This window comes from Pongo abelii, chromosome 4 (genome assembly GCF_028885655.2).
Source record: "Pongo abelii isolate AG06213 chromosome 4, NHGRI_mPonAbe1-v2.0_pri, whole genome shotgun sequence".
Lineage (NCBI taxonomy): Eukaryota > Metazoa > Chordata > Mammalia > Primates > Hominidae > Pongo > Pongo abelii.
In genome coordinates, this window is record NC_071989.2 from 22,605,447 (window position 1) to 22,629,822 (window position 24,376).

The following is a 24,376-nucleotide window of genomic DNA, read 5'->3' on the forward strand; positions in this document are numbered from 1 at the left end:
GTCAATCAAACATGTTTAAATTGTTTTTTTACTCTTGAATTAGATTACACAAATATTTCTCAGATTTTTTATAGTCTATAGTTTGTAATTACTATTTTTAAAAAGAAAAAATAGTGTTTTTGAAGTGTATTTTATGTAATTCTTATATCTTCTATACTATTTCATACAGTTTGTTAGGCTAAAACTAAATCTTAGTGGAAGAATAAAGACCTACCTGAAATTCCTTTGTATCAGAACAATTACAAGATCCTCTATCAAAACAAATAACTCCAGCTTCCTGACCATGATGGCTATGAGTACTAATTAAAATATTATTGATAAATATAAACATATATACATTATAAATTGTTTGAATTAATTCCAACCACATTTATTTTATTTAAATTATAATAAGAACAAATAATAGAATTTTTGCTTAAGATGTGAAATTAATTTCTTGAAGTAATATCTGGAATTTCCACATTTTTTTTTGAAGGTCATTATAAATTTGCATAATATTTAAATCATATATGGAAAGGTTTGACTATAATTACTACTATCATTTATGGAGACAGATATGGTAATAAGGTCTTCAACCAATATTTCTTTACCTATTTGTTAAAACAATTATTCTAAACAGTTAATAATCTATAAAAGTAACAACACTAACCTTCATTCTATGTTTTATTTGTATTCACTTGAACTAAACTCAAGTCATACTTCCAGTCAGAAAGTGAATATTTTCTTATATTTGTACTAAATATTAGTTAATCAAGAAAAAAGAGTTGAAGAGCATATAGTGGGTGCTCAAATATGAATAATAATAACATTTTTCAAGCTTTTACTAAGATATTTACCACTGGATGTTTAAACCATTTTGCCTAATTTTACCTGGATTCTCAGATACAGGTATGAATGCATTTGTTAATTTTAAAATGACACTTCTATATTTTTCATTTTTTTCATTTGAGACCATTCTATTAAATCATAACTCCGCATTTTAGCAAGGAGCAGGATTAATAAATTTCAGATACCTTGCCTTCTGATCATGTAACTTAACATAGCCTTGCCAAAAGAATAGAAAATGATGTCCATATTCTAACCTCCCATCTCTAAATCCACTTTTCCATAGTCTGTACCGGAATAATAGGACCAGAAATCACTGGTGGACCTCAATTTCTGACCCCTTTGCCAGCTGGCTTTCTAGCAGAAGATTGGAAGCACTGGGGGGCTTGGGATGGTGGTAAAAGAGGATAATAGAATGTCTTTTTAATTTTTCTTCTAGCAGAGGCATTACCCTTTGAAAGTGATAGGTGGCTCTGGCCTCCCGCTCCTCTTGGATCCATCAGAACTAGCCTTAATCTATTGTGCCCTCTCAAAGACTCAAGCCACATCCAAGAATACTCCTTACAGAGATGGCTGATCACTAACTCTGCAGGACCATTCAACTGAGCTACTAGATTTGATAAAGTCAACTTCTTTTCTCTCCAGTTTTGTTTCGTGTTGTAGATGCTTTCTGCTTCAGGTATTAGTCTGATTTATTCCCCGGCCCCTTTTTTTAATGTTTAGTACTTACAATCCTCTATATTACATGACCTCTGTTGATAGATCTACTTTTCTTTGTTCAACTTGTATTTCCTGACTGGGCCTTGACTGAAGCTTTCCAAAATCCTCCCCTCTCAAAGATTAATTGTTGAACTTTCTAAACAATATACTTACAAGAGTATTTTGAATTAGGCGGACTGATATGGAACCATGAATAGCTAAGAAATGAAAATGTGAGTTTAGTGAATGTCTTAGTTATCATAAAGTTTTTAGAGCTATTTACATAATGAATATTTCAATGGGAAAAAAATCCAGTTTGTTGAAGAAAAGTTACTCAACAAGTAATAGAATATTGTGTAAATGGCGTTACCCATATTTGCTAACCTAACTAAACAAATAAATGTTAAGAATAAGGGAAGAGATTAAGAGCAAATATAATTTTTGATATTTACTTTATCATAAGTTAGGTGCATATGAAAGAGAAATCAAACTTAAGGAAAAGGAGGGATATAGGAAAAAGAAAAGAAAGGGGGAAGAGTAGAGAGAGAAAAAAGACACAGAAGAAAGGAAATAAACAAAAAAAAGGTATGCGGAAACTTGAAGACTAGATTATTTTAGAAAACCCAGTGTAATTTCATAGTGGAAATAGAATCACCTGCAAATAGCAATTTAGATGCTTTGGAAACTATTAATCTCACATTTAATATCAGATGATATTTTTGGCAAATGGTAAAGTGCATGAGGATCAAGCATAGTACGGTAATAAAATGCAAGTTTGATTAACATTTTTTTGAGGAACCAAATCCTGACACTCTCAATGTGTAATCTTGGAAAAATTATTTAACGCCTCAGAGTCTCAGTGTCCTAACCTGTACAATAGAAGATAGTCATTCTCAGGTTCCAATATTTAAGTTCATACAAGAAGAACGAACACATATTTATCAAGAAGCAGTTACATATGAGCAGAAAAACCTGTCATTATATTTCAAAAATGACTTCTAAGTTTTAATTATTTTAAAAAGGATAAATTAAATTGGGATCTTAAAGAGTCTTATGCTAGTCACTTTGACATCAACAAATTGAGTTCCTTTTCTGTACTATTCACTTTTGAAGGATCTAGGAATAAAGCAGAGATCAAAAAGGCAAAATAAAAATGCATCCCTAATCTCATGAAACATATACTTTAATGGGAAGAGACAATTGATACGTATATAAAATATCTGATGGTGCTAACAAACCATAGAAAATAATCTATAGCAGGCTAGGTGCAGTGGCTCATGCCTGTAATCCCAGCACTTTGGGAGGCCGAGGTGGGTGGATCACCTGAGTTCAGGAGTTCGAGCCCAGCCTGGCCAACATGGTGAAACCCCTTCTCTCATAAAAATACAAAAATTAGCCTAGCTGGGTGTGGTGGCGTGTGCCTGTAGTCCCAGCTACTAGGGAGGCTGAGGCACAATAATCGCTTGAACCCAGGAGGTGGAGGTTGCAGTGAGCCAGGATCGCACCACTTCACTCCAGGGTGGATGACAGAACAAGACTCTGCCTCAAAAAAAAAAAAAAAAAAAAGAAGAAGAAGAAGAAAGAGAAAGAGAGAGAGAGAGGGAGTAAAAGAAAGAAAGGAAAGACAGAGAGAGAAAGGAAAGAGGGAGGGAAGGAAGGAAGGGAGGGAGGGAGGGGAGAGAGAGAGGAAAGAAAGAAAGAAAGAGAAGGAAAGAAAAGAAAAAGAGAGAGAAAGAAAGAGAAGGAAAGAAAAGAAAAAGAAAGAGAAAGAGAGAGAAAGAAAAAGAAAGAAAGAAGGAAAGGAAAATTTAAAGTAGGAGTGGGGAGCTAGAGAGGGAAGAAGAGAGAGGTTGTGTGCTAATTTATTTAGGGTGCTCAGGAAACTCCCTCTATAGGTAATATTTGAGTATAGACCCAGCAGAAGTGAGGGACAAACTACGCAGGTATCTAGAAAAGAGCATTCCTGGAGGAGGGAAGAGTCAGTGAAGGGACCTTGAAGCAGGGCCCGCTGATACAGTGGAGGCGCAGCAGCCAGGGCACTGCGGCAGAGCACGCATGAGGGGAGGTGCTAGGAAAAGATGCCTGAAAGCCAGCAGGAGCAATTTCTATGTTGGGCCTTATTGATTATAGTTTGGATTTGAAATTTTATTTTTGGAGAGATAAAAAACCATTCGAGTGTTTGAAAAGAGGAAGGGGGATGTGCTGTGGTTTAAAATTGGACTACTGAAAAATTATGAACATTTAGGATCTAGAATAAAAGCTGGATGGCTTTGGGAGAATATTTTTCAAGTAAAAGATGAAGATGGCTTTGAGCAGCATCAACCTGCAGGTGTTATAAAATTTGGATTCCAGGTCTATTTTTGAGGAAGTCTATAGAACCTCAGGATGGAACAACAGGAGGAGGAACAATAGGAACTTCAACACTATGAAATGAAATTTGCAAAATTATAACATTTAAAAATATAATCTTGGTATTGATTTGATAGTAAGCAATAGATGCTAAATATAGCAGAGATAGGGTGGAATCAAAGATACAAATGGTAAGGCACAGTTTATACAAGGACGAGAGTTAAAAAATATTAATACCTTGAATGTAAGAACTACAGACTTAAATATATATGTGATATACATAAATCTGTAGTTCATATATATATATGATATACATATATCATATATATTTAACTCTGTAGTTCATACATATATATATATAATCTGATGTTGGAGGAAGTCTTTCATTTTGGGGAAAATCCAGTGGGATCTATTCCAAGCCTCAGTTACACATATGCATTAACAAGTGCAAGTGCATATGTATGTGGACTTTAGATAACTAGTAGCTCCACACCAGAGAAATTGCCCAGTTTTATTGCCCTCTTATTCATATAATCTAAATTCATTGTTTTTAAATAAGAATGGTAGAAAGATTTATGACCTAGAACACTCATGATGAATATGCAACTTCACTCTGGTGCCAGAGAGGAAGATCAATGGAATAACTATGTAACAAGTGGTGGCATTATAATAGTGATACTGGCTGAACTAGAAGGTTTATCCTGATGTTTCTTTTCACATACAAATTTTACATTAGCCATTTAGATTACTAACTAACTTACAACAAAATCATACAGTGGATATTTTATATTTTGAATAAGCATTACAGTTTTGAAATCCAATTGACTAAGTCTGTCATTTTAATTCAGTGTTAATTAATTTAAGTAAAAATGGCTGTTAATGACATTCTGTGTAAGGCACTGGAGAAAACACATTTATCAGGAAGACATAGTACAAGTCTTAGTAATTTTATAGTCTAAAGTAATTTATTCAATGTTTCATGTAAAGATAATATAAAGCTCTAATATTAGGTCATCTGGATAAATATAAGTCACACTAATTTCAAGTATCTTAGAACCAAAAATTTCTTAGAAACTAATTATTTCTAACATGTAGGCTTTGAAATTTCAGCTTTATTCTACTGACTTAAGTTTCACATTTCTGAAGAAAATGATAATACATTTAAAATGCAGTATAATTTTAGTCCCCAGGCATTATTACACAAACAAAATGCTTAAATCATTTTGGCTCAATCTTGAAAAAGAAAACAAAGAAATTCTAAAGATTCAACATTTAGTTCTTATTCAAATCAAGTTCTACATTTTGGCTAATTACATAATTCCTTAGCAAGTGATTCTCAACTGGGCTTCACGAAATGTAAGACTTTTCACAAAATGTAAAACTTTTACAATACATTCTCTCAATAAGGACCTATGATGGCAGGTTTTCAAATGAAAGTATTTCAAGATGTAGTTACTTTTATCTAGTTGTTAGATTTTTTTTTAATATATAAGACTGTATTTTGGTCAACTTATCTATTCTTAAGTCTTTAGATACTCATGAATGAGTCAAATTTTCAATTAACAAAGTTGGCATTGTTGTGAAGAAATAAAAGGATAACGTTTCATATTCTAAAGCATTTAATAAAGTTATTAAGTTCCATAACTTAATAATATCAATCACCTCACTTATGTAAATAAAAATTCTGGACTAAAATTGTGTTTTAACATATTTTTTGGATTATTCACACTTAGGTACCTAAAACTTAAACATTTTAATCCTAAACGGACCTTTGATATCAGTTTAGAAGATGCCTAGGAAAGCAATGAGGCCCAGAAAGTGTATATGACTTATTTAAAAACATTCACTGGCTAGTATCAGAAAAATCACATACACTTATTAGGGTTAGCAAATATCCAGTAAATACACAGTTACTTCCCCTTCTCTTCTCATGCTATCATTAATTCAGCATAGCTCCAACATCAATGAAGCCTGAGTAAAGCTTCATCATGCTTCACATCAGAGTACACTGAGCTACCACATTTACGTGGGATTAAAGAAAAGTATCTGGAGCCGGACCTGGTGGCTCATGCCTATAATCCCAGCACTTTGGGAAACTGAGGCCAGTGAATCACGAGGTCAGGAGTTCGAGACCAGCCTAGCCAATATGGTGAAAAATCGTCTCTACTAAAAATACAAAAATTAACTGGGCGTGATGGCGCGTGCCTATAGTCCCAGCTGCTGGGGAGGCTGAGGCAGGAGAATCACTTGAACCTGGGAGATGGAGGCTGCAGTGAGCTGAGATCACACCACTGCACTCCAGACTGGGTGACAGAGCAAGACTCCATCAAAAAAAAAAAAAGAAAAGAAAAGTGTTCGGTAACTTTGAGTTATAGCTTTTCTCCATATTCGTAAGTACTGTGACATAAAAAATTCTATATGTCTTTTAGTGTCTAGTGCACTATTTTATTATAAAAGTGAATAGCTATAAGGAGCAAAAGTCACATGTAAACATATTCAGTTCTAAACAAATGCACAGAGGTATGTGGCCAGACATATGCTCAAACCTTAAACGAAAAAATCTTCCATGGGTCCATAAAAAATTCAATATATTTACAAGAAGTCCCAAAAGCTTAAACTTAGGATCCTACCTTTTGTAAGGCAGGCCGTTTTATTATCAAGAATATCTCGGCCAGGCACAGTGGCTCACGCCTGTAATCCAAGCACTTTGGGAGGCCGAGGTTTGTGGATCACCTGAGGTTAGGAGTTCGAGACCAGCCTGGCCGACATGGTGGTGAAATCCCGTCTCTACTAATAATACAAAAATTAGCTGCGTGTGGTGGTGCATGCCTGTAATCCCAGCTACTTGGGAGGCTGAAGCAGGAGAATTGCTTGAACCCAGGAGGCAGAGGTTGCAGTGAGCTGAGATTGCACCATTGCGCTATAGCCTGGATGACAAGAGTTTAAACTCCATCTCGAAATAATAATGATAATAAAAAAAATAATAATAATAATAATAATAATAAATCTCATTTTCCCATTTTGGATTATTTTTAATTGTTAATATTTTACACTATAAGTATCAACAGATTCTCAGGAGTATTTTCAGAATCCTTGAACAATTTCAGGGGATATTTCAAATCAAAGAAAAAATAATGTGTCTGCAACATCGGTAGTCCTTTCTTGTTTTACACAAAGGGTATTTGTGCATAAATACATGCTAAAAATCTATGTTTACTTGATTGAGTGGACATGATCACTCTGGATACCACAGTTTGGACTAATCCAATGAATGAAATACAAAATGAAAATAAAAAGAGAAATGTAAGATACAGGAACAGAATACTTATTTTTGAAATCACAGTTTTGTTGTATTTGCTGATAAAACCTATCCAATAGTATCAATAGGTTCTTTCACATTCTCCAAGTTTCATAGCTGTACATTAACCGTGGCCAAATTTAAAATTACTGTGGACTCCAGATTTGGAATTGTACTCTCTCACTTATCATATAAATAACTAAATGATATTCTAAAATACAATATTTTATTTAATTATTTATATTACAAATAAATATAAAAATATTCAGAACAAAAATGTCATGTTATACACAAATCTAACCTCTACTCAACAATTTATACAATATATACAATTCTACTCCACAATTTATTTTTTTCTTTCTTCTACCTTTTACCATTCTGTAAATACAGTATAAAATAAAAATTTGGGATTTATATGTAATGATAAATCTATATGGTCTTTGCAATTTTTCTGTGAATACCCCAAAAAATACTATGCTATAATACAAATGTGATTACACACCAATATCCCTTTTAATGAGAAAAAAATGACAAAAGTATCACTGGACCATACTGTCAATTAATTTTAAATTCATAGAACAGCTGTGAATGTTAGAGCCATAGGGTTCTTCCCGGGACCCCTGTGAATTATCTGTCATGGTTAAAGGAAGCATAACAATTTGCTACAGGTATACCCAGAGGGTATGAACTCATAGGAAAGAGAAGAAAGCGGAATGGTCATGAAAGACTGTTATTGGAGACAGCTGCGTGGCGGGAGGCGCTAAGGTAGTAGAAGTGGAGTCGGAGTAGAGATAATGAAAGCAATGACAGAAAAGACAGCTGTGTAGAGATTAGGTTTACAAAGCAAGATCTGTATCCATAACTAAAATCTGTGAGAAGAACATTTCGACACATCAAAGAGCCTCAAGGAGCTGGTTTACTTTTAATACAATTTGAAAGTGACAATAAAATGCTGGCACAGTGCTGCAGCTACTTGGTAGGTGTCTGACATGATATGATTACAATTCATGAATGGAATCATCAACCGACTCTATTTCCCCAGAGGATAAAAAACACAAACATAGCAGGGCTAACCATGCTTCTGTTGTTATGATCATCTCATGTTTAAAATTTGGAAATTACTGTTAGTTACTAAGGTCGACTTTTTCTGGAAAGGTAATGGATAAATCTCTCTCTGTCATTTTTATGATCATCTTTTGTTGTATTGCATATTTTAATTGCAATAGATTATACCTACAGATTATTCACTCATTTTTGTGTTAATCCAACATGTGTAACATTTGATGTAAAGGTAAAAGAAAGAATGGAATTCCATTGTAAACGGGGATTTATGAGAAGCCAGTTAGGAAAAAGTGTCAAAAACAAATTGAGCCTTAAATTCCGTCATCCAAAAAAAAAAATGCAAGTTGGTAGGGAAGTACTGCAGAAAGAACTGAACAGAATTTTTAAAGACTTGGGATCTGGAAAAGCATGGTGTCTGTGAGAAAGTGCAGACAGTTTAATTTGAGCTAAGTATGCACTGGAGAGTGCCACATTAGGCTAAAGATTAAAAAAAGAAAATATATATATATATATATATATATATATATAGTCTATTGCTGTGCCAGGAAAAAACCGCACATACTAGTGGCTTAAAAGAACAGAAAAATTTCTTGTCATGAATCTACAAATCTGCAATTTAGGCATGGCAGGGACAACTCGTCTCTGCTCCATTCAGCATTAGCACTCAGAACCATCTAAAAGTTCCAAACCTCACAGGTTAGGTAGCTGATTCTGGCTGGCGGCTGGGACCTCAGCTGGGGCTGTGATCAGAAGCCTTACAGGTGGATGCTGCGTTCTAATCGTGGATATTGCCTTTTCTAACCCGGCCTTAGAAGTCATGCAGCGTCAATTTTGCCACATGCTATTTGTTAGATGTGGGTCACTAAATCCAATCTATATTCTTGGAAGTGAAATTAGACCTCATCTCTCAGTGTATAAATGCCAACAACATGTTGTAAATAAAAGCATGTAGGAAATAATATTTTGGCCTAACACTTTTGAAAAATAAAATTTCATACAATTGCTTTGGTTCTTAACTAAGGATAGTAAATGTATCGCGTGGCTTCCTGACATGAGGCATGATCAGACATGTGTCTTAGAGAGCTCTCTCTGGCAGCTTGGGGAGAACTAATAAGAGAGGGCTTGCCCTTAATGGAAAGGAGACCACTTAAAAAGCCATTGCAGAATGTAGCAATGACAGCCTGGATTATGACAGTGAATATGGGAAAAAGTCCAGTAGCAATGTATTTTCAGCAAAGAAGAAATGACCTATAAAGATAAATGTTCCAGAAAGGTAGACTAAAATAAGGAGTGAAACACATGAAATTTGCAAACAATTTTAGCATGTGTTAAATACTGAAGGGGAAAGCCAGATTGAAATAATTTCCAAGGCTTATGAAACTTAAGAATGCAAACCCAGAAGATAGTGACTCAAGGGATAGGGAAGATTGGATGACTGATAGCTAAAGGTGGCAGATAAAAAGCTCATGATGTATTTATTTTTGTCTTATGTCTTTGTTTAAAATGGATTCATTTGAGAGTTCAGTGGATGAGACTGGAGTCACATTGGAAGGGCAAGACTGCAGAGAATGCAGGGGAAGGATCAGCTGATGGACAGTCGTCTACTGACACTGATGGACAGGTGGTAAGGCCATACACAGGTTCAGATAAAGTGTAGGTGTGAGAGGGGCATGTTTTGTTGAAGTAGAGAATCTGCTCAAGAATGTTGCTCAAATTATTGAGTTTGTAAAAACACCAGTGTACACTGGAATTAATCTGAATCTTGAGAAATCAAGTGGACACACAGGAAATTTTTCTTATCTCTTATCTCTTGCTAATGGTGTTACTAGAGCTGTATGAAAATGGATTCTTTACTAAACTTCTCTGTGCCTCACTTCCCTTATCTGTAAAGCAGGGATAATAAAAATAGGGATGCTGTGTATTAAAATGACTTAATTTGTGGAAAACACTGAGATTGATGCCTGGCACATGGTACAACCATATGATCACTAGTCAATCTTATTAAATAGAAGAAAATAATTATATCCAATCCTAAGTGCTCTGAACACAGAAAAAGAAAGCGTTGGCTATTGGAATTCCTCTGCAATAGAATGATTAAAGCTGTGTCATCTCTACCCTTTGGGAAAGTATTACTTATGAGAAAAATTTTGTAAAGAAGCTGAACATTGTCCAAGTAGCAGAAAAAAATATAGATCTATTTTCTTGTGATTAAGATATTTTAAAAATACTCCCACACTATATAATAGTGGACACATGGGTATTTTTTAAACCTTTCCAGATACAACTGTAGCTTAAAATAACACATTTTCTTTAACATTATAGAGGAACTACTATTCATATTTTTTCTTCCAAATGGTATCTAAATACATTGAATTGGTGATTTATATGATCAGCTCTTTTCTATTTAAATAAGTTTATGCATAAACAATTTTCTTGGTTCTCAATTGCTGTATAATGTCATCATCTTAAACACAACTGTTCAGGAACAAAAGGAAACAAAAAAAGAGATAAATACTACAGAAGGGATTACTATAATGGTAATGTTGATAATCTAGTGTTAGATGTATCCCAACTTCAAAAAAATGTTTGAATAAAAAAATAGAATGGAACACATATAATAATGCAACAACATTTTTGTTAATGTATAATCAGTACAATTATCTGTGGTGTTTGTGACATCATTATGGATACCAGTTATGTTCCAAACTTAAAAAAAAAACAAAAAACACCAGCTAAATAGGAGATCAGAGGTTGGATTCGAACACTTGCTTTGTTGAATAAAAATTTCGGTTCAGATTTTTTGTTCTTTATTTTCCTCTTCCCAAATTTTTATGGCATCGTTAACAATCCAAATAATTAAACAGATGCCTAAAGTTTATATTTTATATTACTTTACCTCTCACAGCCTATATCCAAATCACCACAAGCTTTAAAACTCTTCACTTTCTAAACCTTTCTCAAATTGCACCAAAGTGCACCAGAACCATCAGTACCTCTTTGAGATCACTGCAACAGCGTGATATATACCATTATTCCTCTTCTCCAGGGTCCTTTATGTTTGCTATTCTTTCTCAGTGGAATTATCTTTCCTGCCTTTTTTCCCCATGTAAATCTTCCAATCTATGAAGCCTTAGCTTAATTTCTTCTATGTCCAGGAATTTTTTTTCTCACCTCCCTGGCTGGTGTAACTCCTATTATATGCTCTATTGAAAACATGCATCCTTTTTTAGAAACATGTTATCAGATGTGTAATTTAATATTGTTGGTGTCATTACTGATTAATAAGTACTTCCCACAGTAGAATAAAATTTCACTAAGAGCAACTCCATTTGTTATCTATTGTGAATGTTAGATATTGACATCAATATTTATGTCTAGCATCGTATCCAAAGCACCTAGCACCATGTTGACCATATAGGAAATCTTTGTTTATTATCTGTTGAATTAAATGAATTAATTCATGATTCAGGATAATACAATATGCAATATAATATACTAATGTGAGAATATTTCATTTTTGTATTTATAAAGTAATTATGACATTTTAATAATAATATATATTTCGAATATTATTTGATGTTCAAGGTACAGCATGACTTTTAAAAGTGACTATTTTTCCTTCACATATATCATGATTTAGCTTTAGTTTATAACTAAATAACTTTATAACTGATAATAAATAAGTAAAACTGGTGCATCATCTACCTATTTAGGATGCTTATGCTAAAATTAGGAAATTTAAAACAATGATACTCAAAAATTAACTGATGTAGCTTATTGAAATTATTGTCATTTAAAATAAAGTACTTGTCTGAATAATCTGATAAATAACATGCCTTAAATAATTTACCTATTTTTCTGTTCCTTTTTTTCAGAGGCTTATTTTCATATTTTATTCACATAGTCCCTACAAACATACTTTTTAACTCTGATTTCCAAAGTATTGATTCTAACTTCTTGCCTTTCTCAACATTCTCTTTCAATCTAGCTCCTAAATTTTAGAGGTCCAAATACTCTCTTCCTCTTCCCCCTTTCCCTCTTTTCCTCCACCTCCCCTCCTCCTCTTATAACCCTTCATCTTCCTCCTTTGCCTCTTCCTGCTCCTCCTCTTTTTCTTCCTCTTTCTTTTGTATTCTTATACTATGCCCTCTTGGTGAAAGGAAATGGTGCTTACTAAATAGTGAGGCACACAAATGTGAACAGATTGTTATTTTAAAGTAGTTTAAAGTTCATCGAATGGAGCGAGTATGCCTGAAATGTATATTGTGCATTTACAGATTTTTCAGTGTCTTTCACAAATATCGATAAATTAGGATCACAGTCAGAAATGGGTAATGGAGATAATGCCTTTAAAAGAAATTTGAGCCGGAAAATGAACTCAAGAAGCTTGAGTTCTCTTTTCAAGAGAGTCAAATCACTGTTTTTAGGCCTGCTAGGGCATTTTTTTGTCCCTTTGCTCTTTAATGTAACCTGATTCTGCTGAAACTTTTAGGTATATGCATGAATGACTAGGTTTAGATAAACCTGGAAGAAAACTACCTTAATTCCAAGAATTGGATTAAATGAAGGTACAGAATAAAAAATTTCTTTGAATTCTTCTTTTGAAATTTGTTAACTCAAAATATTAAGTGGGGGGTAAGAAATAATAAAGGTATTTAAAAAGTTATCTTTAAACTAATACCACTACTCTGAACCACTAGTAAGCATATTAATGAGTATAGTTTCTCATGCACTTTGAATTACTTAGGACAAACACATCAGAAGATGACCAAGAAAAACATCAACAGTTCCACTAGATTTGAGTTTTAGATCTTCTTATTTCTTTTGTACCTTATTTCAAAGTGTACTCTGAGATTGCCATTCTACAATGCAATGAAATATAACTAATGGGTATCAGGTTTAATAACTGAGTGATGAAATCATCTGTACAACAAACCCCAATGACAAAAGTTTACCTACGTAACAAACCTGCACTTGTACACCTGAACTTAAAATAAAAGTTAAAAAAAAATCAGTATGGATATATATAATTATACATATTTATAAAGTACAAGTGATTTTTTTAATTTTAATTTTTTTAATGTTTGTGGGTACATAGTAGGTGTATTATATTTATGGGGTAGATGAGATATTTTGATACAAACAAATCATGTGTAATGATTAAATTAGGACAATTGGGGTATCCATCACCTCAAGCGTTTATCATTTATTTGTGTTAGGAACATTCCCACTTCACTCTTTGAGTTATTTTGAAATATACTGTAAATAATTGGTAACTGTCGTCCCCCTATTATGCTACCAAACACTGGATCTAATTCCATCTAACTGTATTTTTGTACCCATTAATTCTTTCCTCTTTATCTGCACCCTTTCCACTACTTTTCCAGCCTCAGGTAACCATCATTCTATTCCGTATCTTCATGAGTTCAGTTTTTTTGTTAGCTCTCACATATAAGTGAGAACATATGATATTTATATATTTCTGTTTGCTATTTCTTGAAGGAAGCCTTATTCATTAGCTAGGCCTAAAGGGGAAGTGTGAAGTGACCTTTTTAATTGTGAAGACAAATACTTTAACCTCTAAGTCTTTTTAAATTTTTAAGTGATGTATGAGTTTCTATTTTTCACCATGAGACTCAAGAGAATTAAGATCATGATCTCATGAAAAGTATTTTTTTACCTACAAATACCTATAATTATTAATTATAGATAGCATTTAACTTTTTAAAATATGTATCCTAAAAGCATTCATATTAAAAATACAATACTATATTTTGTCTATACATCATTAGCCATGTGGCTTTTATTTTAGAAGTAAAAATTATATACAGATTGGAAGACTATTCAACCTAAAATAAAAGTTGACCAAATAACATAAAGATTACTAGAAAAATATTTATGTCTCAAGGTCAGTATTTAAGGTTGTTACATTTTTATTACATTTTATTTAATTTAAAACATTTTTAAAATTTAAATTCATAGGTAGTGGATGACATATTTAATTTAATAAATAGCATTCTTGCTTTATATATATGAATATATAATGAAACTGCATGCAATAAAAAATAACTGATCTAGAACAAGGAAAAGATAAAATATTAAAATTAAGTTTTTTTAAAAAATTGAGATCTAGGAAGAAGCTGGTTACACTGACATAACGTCAGCGTAACTGCTAGAATGGTTAAATGTCAGAATGGCTGTTATTCATCTATGTTAAAGAAAAAGTAAATAGGTAACTGAGTTGTTTCTTGCATTTCATTACGTGAAATGAATTTAACCTTTATTCTATTTTGCAGTATACTAGGCACTGTGTAATGACCTCTAAATGCATATAGCATCCAGTCTTCAAACAATCTTATAATATCACTATTGTATTATTGCATCAACATACATATGAGGAAACTGAGATGCATATTTGCTAAACAGTTTTCCAAAGTCTCATATTAAGATAGGCAAGTAACATTTGAAGAAGTGTAAAATATTTTTTCTATTCAACACGACTTTATTGTTTGGTAGAAATAGATCACTTTAACCATTGCAAAGTGTAAAATATTACTATCGTACATCCATGTGCCACATAACAGTGTTTTGGTCAATGACAGACAGCATATACAATGGTGGTCTCATAAGATTATAAAGGAGATAAAAATTTATATCACCTAGTGACACTGTAGCCACCTTAACATCATGATGCAATGCATTACTCATGTCTGCGGTGATGCTGGTGTAAACAAACCTACTGCACTCTCAGTTCTATGAAAGTATAGCACATGCAGTTATGTACAGTACATAATAATTGATCATGATAAGCAACTGTATAACTGGTTTATATATTTACTATACTATACTTTCTATTATTATTTTAGAGTGTACTCCTTGCACTTATTTTTCTTTAAGTTAACTATAAAACAGCGTCAGGCAGGACATTCAGAAAGTATTACAGAAGAAGGCATTGTTATCATAGATGCCAGCTCCATGACTATTACTAGCCCTGAAGACCTTCCAGTGGGACAAGATTTGGTGGTGGAAGATAATGATATTGATAATCTTGACCCTGTGCACCCCAAGGCTAATGTGTGTGTTTGTGCCTTAGTTCTTAACAAAAACAGTTTAGAAAGTAAAAACATAAAAATAAAAATAAAAAATGGACCCAGCAATCCCATTACTAGGGAATCTACCCAAAGGATACAAATCATTCTATTTTAAAGACACATGCAAGTGTATGTTCACAATAGCAAAGACATGGAATCAACCTAAATGACCATCAATGATAGAATATAAAGAAAATGTGCTACATATACATCATGGACTACTACACAGCCATAAAAAAAGAATGAGATAATGTCCTTTGTAGGGACATGGTTGGAACTAGAGGCTGTTATCCTTAGAAAACTAACACAGGGACAGAAATCCAAATACCACGTGTTCTTACTTATAAGTAAGAGCTAAATGATGAGAATACACGCACACACAGAGAAGAACAATCCGCACTGGGGCCTTTCAGAAAGTGCAGAGTAAGAGGAGGCAGAGAACCATGAAAAATCACTGTTGGGTACTAAGCCTAAAACCTGGGTGACAACATAATCTGCACAACAAACCCCATGAAAAAAGTTCGCCTATGTAACAAACCTGCACTTGTATCCCAGAACTTAAAATAAAAGTTAAAATATAAGTTAAAATTTTAAAAATTAAAAATAGAGAAAAGCTTATATAATAAGGATATTAAGAAAGAAAATATTTTTGTACATCTGTACAATGTGTTTGTTTTTTTAACCCATTTATGCCTGAGGTTGCAATTTTTATTTTTTATTTTTATTTATTTATTTTTTTGAGACAGAGTCTCGCTCTGTTGCCCAGCCTAGAGTGTAGTAGCGCGATCTCAGCTTACTGCAACCTCTGCCTCCTGGGTTCAAGCAATTCTCCTGCCTCAGCCTCCGGATTAGCTGGGACTACAGGCCACTGTCACCACGCCTGGCTAATTTTTTGTATTTTTAGTAGAGACGGGGTTTCACCGTGTTAGCCAGGATGGTGTTGATCTGAGCTTCTGATTTGCCTGCCTCGGCCTCCCAAAGTGCTGGGATTACAGGCGTGAGCCATGACACCTGGCTGCAAATTTTTTGTGTGTGTAAAAAATCAGACCTTGTCAATGACCTTGAACAGTAGGGTATAAATAACTCTCACAAGCTTAGCGTTCCAATAATGGAACACTAGGCATAAATGGGTTAATCTAAGTGTCACAAAAGAGTCAAAAAGTTAAAAAATAAAAGAACTTTATAAAGTAAAAATGTTACAGTAAGTTAAGGTTAATTTATTATTAAATAAAGAAAAATATTCTTTATAAATTTAGTGTAGTGTAAGTGTACAATGTTTATAAACATTGTTTATAATTACATTGGCTGAGGATGTAAAGTTTGTTTTTGTTTTTGTTTTTTGTTTTTTACCATCTTGTGAAAGGTTTCTGAAACTCAATAATAAAAATCGGTTGGTGTAAATTATTCTTTTGGGTCACATTTTTAGAATGAAAAACAAAGAATGTATCCCTTAGCACTGGTTCTTAAACAGCCCATAAAAACCCATTGGCCTGAAGCTTGTCTCAGGCCCGTGGCCATCCTATAGTTTTGAAAGACAAAAGGCTGGTAGACAGTCTTCAGTGGTTTCAATGGCTTCAGCAATGCTCTGTGGAGTTCAGAATGTCTGAGTGCCTTAACTCCTGAGCTATGATCCCAAGCACAGGGCTAGCCTGGTCTCCGTATCTCTCCACCACCAACCTCTTAAAAGAATAAGATAACAGCATATCTATAGTAAAACCATCTCTGCATAGAAACTGTTCAAATGCTCTGTTTTCATAAAATGTTAAAAGTTCAAAAAAAAAAAAAAAAAAAAGTCCTAGGCCTTCACATTCACTCACCACTCATTCACTGACTTACTCAGAACAGCTTACAGTTCTGCAGGCTCCATGGATGATAGGTGTCCCTTACAGGTGTATCACTTTTTACCTTTTATACCATATGTTTACTGTATCTTCTCTATGTTTAGATATGTTTAGATACACAAATATTTACCAGTTGTCTACAGTATTCAGTAAGTAACATGCTGTACAGGTTTGGAGACTGGGAGCAATAGGCTATACCATGTAGCCTAGGTGTGTAGGAGGCTATGCCACCTAGGTTTGCATTAAGTACACTCTGCGATATTCACACAGCAAGATTATCACCTAATGATGCATTTCTTAGAACGTCTCCTGGAATTAAGTGATTCATGACTGTATTGTAACATCATTTCTATTATTACAGAAAAACACATCACAGATCTAGTCAGTGCCATTGGATTTATTTAATTAGAGTGATAGTTTTTTTCTATACACAAATGTAAAATTTTAATGTGTTTATTTGGATATTTTATACCAACAGCATAAATTGCAGTGAGCACTGGACTTGTCTCATTGAACAATATATAAATTCAAATATTGGCCTATAATAAATCGACAATGAAAACAAAACCAAATGTCATTCACCCAGATAGTATGAGAAGTACTTATCTAATTGATTTCGATCCTCAATGGTCTAAAACATAATTTTCAAGTTAAATATATGAATGTTCCACATAGCTAAGTTATTTTTATTATAATTTATAACCATCAGTAAAAAAATTGGGGATTTAAAAAAACATATATTATTGTAGGTTCTAGAATTTGTATGCAGTATGCTAGGCCTAATTCATGGAATTATATTACTCTTGTTTGAATATTTCTGGTCTAAACCATCATAGCTTCTCAGCTCTGGAACATTTCAAATAAGATAGTGAAAATGTCAGTAGCCATCATTCTAATTATGAATAATTTATCTACCACAAAGGACCACTGGATATAACAATATTATCAATTTTAAGTTTTAATTTGCTAAGTCCAATGAAACTATAATATTTTCATGGGCTGAAACTGAGAATAATGAAACTACCAGTGCTTTGCATAAATATATATAAAATATTTGCTTTGTTATTCTGTTATTCTTTCATATAATTTCTTCATCTGGAGGTAATTTAAGATATGCAAAGGACTTTTTTTTTTTTTTTACTAGCACCAATATATTTTTAAAGATATTTGCCTTGGAGAACAAACTACTCAAGTGTAATTAATTCAGCCTCTGCTGAGGTAAACTTTGAAGCTGACCGAACTGAGAATCCTGAGATCAAAATTCTGGCAAATAAATAATAAAACATACACAGAAATTACTAGTAGAAGACCCTAAAGGTGAGCAGTGCTATGCTTTACCATACTGAAGAAAAAGGGAAAAAGCATAATTAAAAATATGTAGTTGGAAATACCTCTTTAAAAAGTGAGCATGTGTGTCTATTAAATCCAGAAATGATACTATTAAATACCAACTCTGGTGGTGTAAGAAAATAAAATGAATTAGCCTTTACAATTGGATCTTATAGGTCTTACTTTTCCTTTCTAATAACCAGAACACAATGTCTTATAATTCCATGCTAATTTATTGTTTGAAATACGAAGATTTTGAACAAATAACATCTATCCTGTCTTTTAAATTCTTGTGTGTGTGTGTGTGTGCACCCATGTACACATGCGCATGTATCATCTTTAATTTGAGAATGTGGGTTGAACCAATGAAAATGCAATATTATTCAATATTATTTTATTTATTCTGTGAAATTGATAATTTTGTGTAATGTGGTTCCACCACACTGTCTTGCTAGTATATATTCTATAGTCTAAATTCATAAAGTAACTTCAGTGAACTTGGTCAACACCAACTGCTCAGACTAGAATAATTTTTTCTACAATCCACAGCCATTTATCTTTTCTACGTTTTAAATGATTTTTTAGGAAGTTGCATTGTGAGAAGAGATACATGGAATAAACAAACCGAAAGCAAGATATCTAAATTTTCCTTGTTCTCTTTGGTAGTGTTTTTGGAACTACTTAAAAATGTAATTCTTACCAGCATAGAGTTAGTTTTACATTTTTGGAGGTTAGATTTAAACAAGATAGGTACCAATTGTCACCTTCACAGAACAATTCTAACATCATAAAAGATACAAATGACCAATTAGATCAGTGCCTTAACTCTTCAGACAAGATTTAGTGTTTGCTTTAAGATGTTGACATATTTTACAACATTTGGTAAAAATCAAATTGTCTTTTTATAAGTGGGAATGACTTGAAAAACCCAACAGCTTTGACCCATAGAATTATATTCTTAAGTAGATGACTGGCTTATTTCTGTTCTGATAATAGTAACACAATAAAAACAGAGAGCCCATTTCAGTTATACATATTATCATAAAGGCATAAACAATTACATTTATATCCTAGAAGACAATATGTGTATATATACATACTACCTAAGACTATATATATATGTGTGTGTGTGTATGTGTGTGTGTGTGTGTGTATATATACACATAATCAAGGGACATTAAAACAAGTACTTTAATTTATTGTGCTAAAAGCTTTGGGACTTCAATGAAAATTTGCAGCAATCTAATATGTCACATTCTACAGAAAATTTTTTGCAATAGACCCATACAAAATATTACATATTACTCGTTCACAAATTTGGAGAGTACAGTTTATTGATATGATTTGCCTTAAAAATAAATACAGCAAAGATTGCTTATTTTCTGTTATCTTATTTTTATTATTCATTGATTTACTTCCTGTCACCACTTCTCTATTTTCAGCTTTCCCCACCCTTTTTGTCATTTTACTTTCAAGATGTACTAGTTGTTAATAGTTGGTATACCTGTACCTGTTCCTTAACAAAAGCATAACCAGATCACAGATATTGCTACAGTTGAAGTAATGTCAGCATTTTCATAAAAAAAACTGCTCTTTGGAGGTTTATAACAATGCAACTGTAAAAGTTTATACTGGGCTCATCTTGTCATATAAGTTCACAGTCTGAAGTGAATTTGTTTTGCCAATTTTCAAACAAATTAATGTAGCCACTACTCTAAGTAATGCAAATATATATCAAACACTGGAGAAATGTATTCCCCCAAAATAATAAACATCATTTGGCTGATACTTATTTTCAAGATATTTAGTTGTTTTTAAATTTGCATGTGTCCCACACGGGTGTCAAGAGGATAGCTCTAGGAGAGAAAGAAAGCCAAAAAAAAAAAAAAAAATACATGGCTTTCTCCAAGAAAATAACACTAACATATGTGAGCATATAATAATTAGCCTTCATGGCAGGTGGCTTACTCTCAATCAACAAACCCAGTCTCTTAGTCTTTTACATAGACAACTATGTAAACTATGTCAAGGCCCTATTTAGAGAAAGAAACTGTCATGTTACAACTTTCTGAAACCATTTAAAAAATACGATACAAATCTCAGAAATGTTTCAGTCATTTTATGTAATATTGAAATTACCAAAGAGTAGTAACTCAATATCATTGCATGGTTTTATAATAATGGCAATGTAATGCATATGCTATTTCTATAGATATACTTCCAAATGTAAATACACAATCAAATAGCAGTGAATTTATATGATTATTGGATCCAGAAATTAAGGCTTTGGGAAAGAAAAAGCTTGAGTGTTTCATCTCAAGATTCTTCCTGCTAATATCATTCAGAGCCTGTAAGGCAACTATTTTGAATCCACAGTAATGATTTTGTTAACGCAATGACAGAAAAAATAAAAAGAAAGAAAGAAAGGAAAAGAGTAGGGTAAAAGATAGAAAAGGATTCCATTGCAACAGTGTTAATGTCGTTCTGGAGAATGCAGGAGAAGCCATTCATATAGAAAGCTATTATAAAGTATTTAATGTTAGGAATGTATTAGTAAGTAAAAGTCAGGCACCATAATATATGGTAAAAGTCAAATACAATCTCATCAACTTAAAAACATCCTGGCTATTTTGTAACTCAATTCCATTTTGGGGGGGGGGGTGTATGCATCTATGTTTTTATTAGAAATGCAATGATACAATTTTTAATTTCACCTGATTACCTTCTTATCTTAAAACTTCATAGTGTTTATATAGTACAATGATGATAAAAATCATAATCATAATAATAACTGAAACAAACAGGGAACTTACTATGTGTTTTAAATATGTTTATTTCACTTTCACAATAACTTTGAAGTTAAGTGGTATTATGAACTCTACTTTATACACAAGAGGAAACTTTGAGTTAGCAAATTTAAGTAATTGGCAAAAGGTGTCATGATTACCCGACAGTAAACCTAGGGTTCAAACTCAGGCAACATATCAATATAATGTGTTCTTCACAACTATGCTAGATATTTATCATTTTAATTTGTCACTTGCTAATTTCTTTTTTTAAAACATACTTCCCTACCGTTAGAAAAAAATGGCTATTTCCCATCTTTTTTTTTAAAGAACCACATTGCTCTGAAAATCTTTATGTATATATTTATTTACTTTATTATATATTTATTTAAATATATATTTACTGTTTTTATATTATTTCCTTGGGATTGGTGCCTGGAAGTAATATTACTGAGACAAAACTGTATGAACTTACTTTACATATATTTGATTGTGTTTTTTTTTACTGAATACAACTATTAATCTGTATCCTTGTCAACATAAACTCAAGATATGTGTGGGTAAACACACATACGCAAACCCATGAATATGTGATTTAATAGCTGTAAAATGCAACTTCATTCCTTTGAAAAATCATTTGTAAAGTTGAACATTTTTTAAATGTTTGAATAAATTTATGTTCTCACTTTTCTCCTAATCTCTCCATGGTTTTATTCATTCTATATTATTTTTAGTAGATTTAATGACAGCAAAATTATATCTTAAACAGAGATATCAGGTAAAGAAGTATAAAAGTGTTCAATACAAACAAGTTAAAGTCAGAAATTTAATTTGGCTTGACTTTTATGAACTAAGGTGTGTGAGTAATTATCAGAGGTTGTTGTGAGGAGATATGATTGGGAACGGCCATGACAGCTGGATCACAAAAGTCCTCATCATTTGCCAGCAGCTTTGAACCTTAGAAGAGCCTGACAACAAATCACACCTCACTGGCCCTATCAGAGACACAATTACAGCTAAGATATTGAATTGGTGAATTTGCAATACAAGGGTTTGTTTCCTTGATTTCAGAAAGAAATTTCTTCTTCTCTAACGGTAACTTTCCTGGTATTGCTTGTGTGAGGCAAGAAGTGTGAGCCGGCACAGGCCTGCTGGGAATCCAATCTGTGTGTGCAATGTGTTACAGGCCTGTCACCCCAAATTGTTTATGGTGAGACATTCTTTGACGTATAGACATTTGCCAAGGTCATGCTGTTGTAAATGACCCTCAGTTTGAGAACTGAGAACATTCTTTTCACAATAAATTTTCTCTAAATAAGTTTTTGTTAGCATGAAGTTTCTTAGCTACTTGAGAAAACAGCCACCAGATTTCAAGGACAACAAATTAAATCAGACATGAGCTCTAGCCAGAGAACAGCAGAGGTATGAGAATCAGTCTTTGACAAAATGCTACGTTCAAAATATAAATGGGGTACCCATTATGTATAACATCAATCAGCAGAAGGCTAGAATGCTTAGGGAAAATATTTGTGGAAAAAAATTGGAAATAGCAGAAACATGTACTACTTTTAAGCAGAAATTATAGTGACTGATTATAACACGAACACTTTCCCTTGTCAATTAGTTTCAAGATCAGGAACTCTGGAAAATCTGTAACAGTCAGCTAAGGTACAATTTTGTTATATTTTAACAAGCTAGTTAGTATAGTCTTAACTTCAGGAATACTTAACTACTAGGCTTGTTACTATAATTCAGCTTTCTGTTTAAAGAGAAAGGTTCTGCTCTCTCATATGTAGTTTTCTTACATTGGAAGAGAATTGATATTAAAAATTGGCCTCATTTATGTGGTTCTATTGTTTTAACAATAATCAATACATTTATTGAAGTGTATTTATTTTAAAAGTCATCAGTTGTAGATAAGAAGGCACCGTTTCTGTTTCCAGGAACAGAATTTGTATTTTATAACACAAATTGGGGGAAAATAGTACTGAAGTAGAAATTAACTCAAGTGGTGCCACTCTCCTCTGAGCAATATCCTCCACTCAAAAGAAGTGCTTCCCATGCTTAAGGAGTTCTAAGATAATATAAGAGGGAAGATATAAACATGTATAAAGCAATATGAACAGGTATAAAGCAAAATAAAGTACATTCAAACACAGGTGATTGGTACACCTAAAGATTTAAGAGGACTGAAACAGAGCCACTCAAAAATTCTTTTTTTTTCTTTTTGCAGTTTTTATTTTTTTATTTTTATTTATTTATTTATTATTATTATTATTATTATTATTATACTTTAGGTTTTATGGTACATGTGCATCTTTTAGTCTCTGCGCTGACTTAATTTTTGAAGCAAGTAAATCATAGATCACATATTAACATATTATTACATCTCCCATTAAATATGTGTGACGCCTAACTGCCAAAAGCTTTGTTGGTTATTTATTTATTTATTTATTTATTTTTCTGAAGCAGACTTTTGCTCTTGTCACTTAAGCTGGAGTGCAATGGCACAATCTCAGCTCACTACCACCTCCGCCTCCCAGGTTCAAGCAATTCTTCTGCCTCAGCTTCCCAAGTAGCTGGGACAACAGTCACCCACCACCGTGATCGGCTAATTTTTCTATTTTTAGTAGAGACGGGGTTTCACCATGTTGGCCTGGCTGGTCTTGAACTGACCTCAGGTAATCCACCCACCTCAGCCTCCCAAAGTGCTGGGATTACAGGCGTGAGCCACCATGCCTGGCCAGCTTTGTTGATTTTTTAATTAAACCATAACCTCTATTTTTTTAATCTGGAAGAGGATATTTTTCTGATATTTCATAGATTCAACTATAGATGGCAGGATATTGGAAGCAGTATCAAACATTTTACTATATGATTAAATTCACTTTAATAATCACAATACTAGTATTTTTTCTGGTATATCACCACTATATACATCCATTTTTAGGGTAGGAAATATGTAAAAGTCCTGTGACTCAGCTTTTCTCTGGGCATTGAAGATGTGCCTTTATTTTATGTTAGAAATGAATAAATATTTGGATTAGAGAGTACAGATTAATCTGTACATAAGGAGTATTTTATGCTACTGCTTAA

General features: G+C 33.0%; 1 protein-coding gene and 1 long non-coding RNA gene across 5 annotated transcripts in view; one reads left to right on the plus strand and one right to left on the minus strand.

Moving 5' to 3' along the window:
- Positions 1 to 2,141, plus strand: part of LOC129059351 (uncharacterized) — a 31,273-nt gene extending 29,132 nt beyond the window's left edge. Inside the window, exon 3 of one of the 2 annotated variants that reach the window (XR_008525170.1) lies at positions 1,265 to 2,141. This is a non-coding gene — a long non-coding RNA (uncharacterized LOC129059351). The remainder of the gene's footprint in view (positions 1 to 1,264) is intronic. The other variant, XR_010139929.1, reaches the window with a different exon arrangement.
- Positions 1 to 24,376, minus strand: part of CDH12 (cadherin 12) — a 1,137,115-nt gene that overhangs the window by 505,244 nt on the left and 607,495 nt on the right.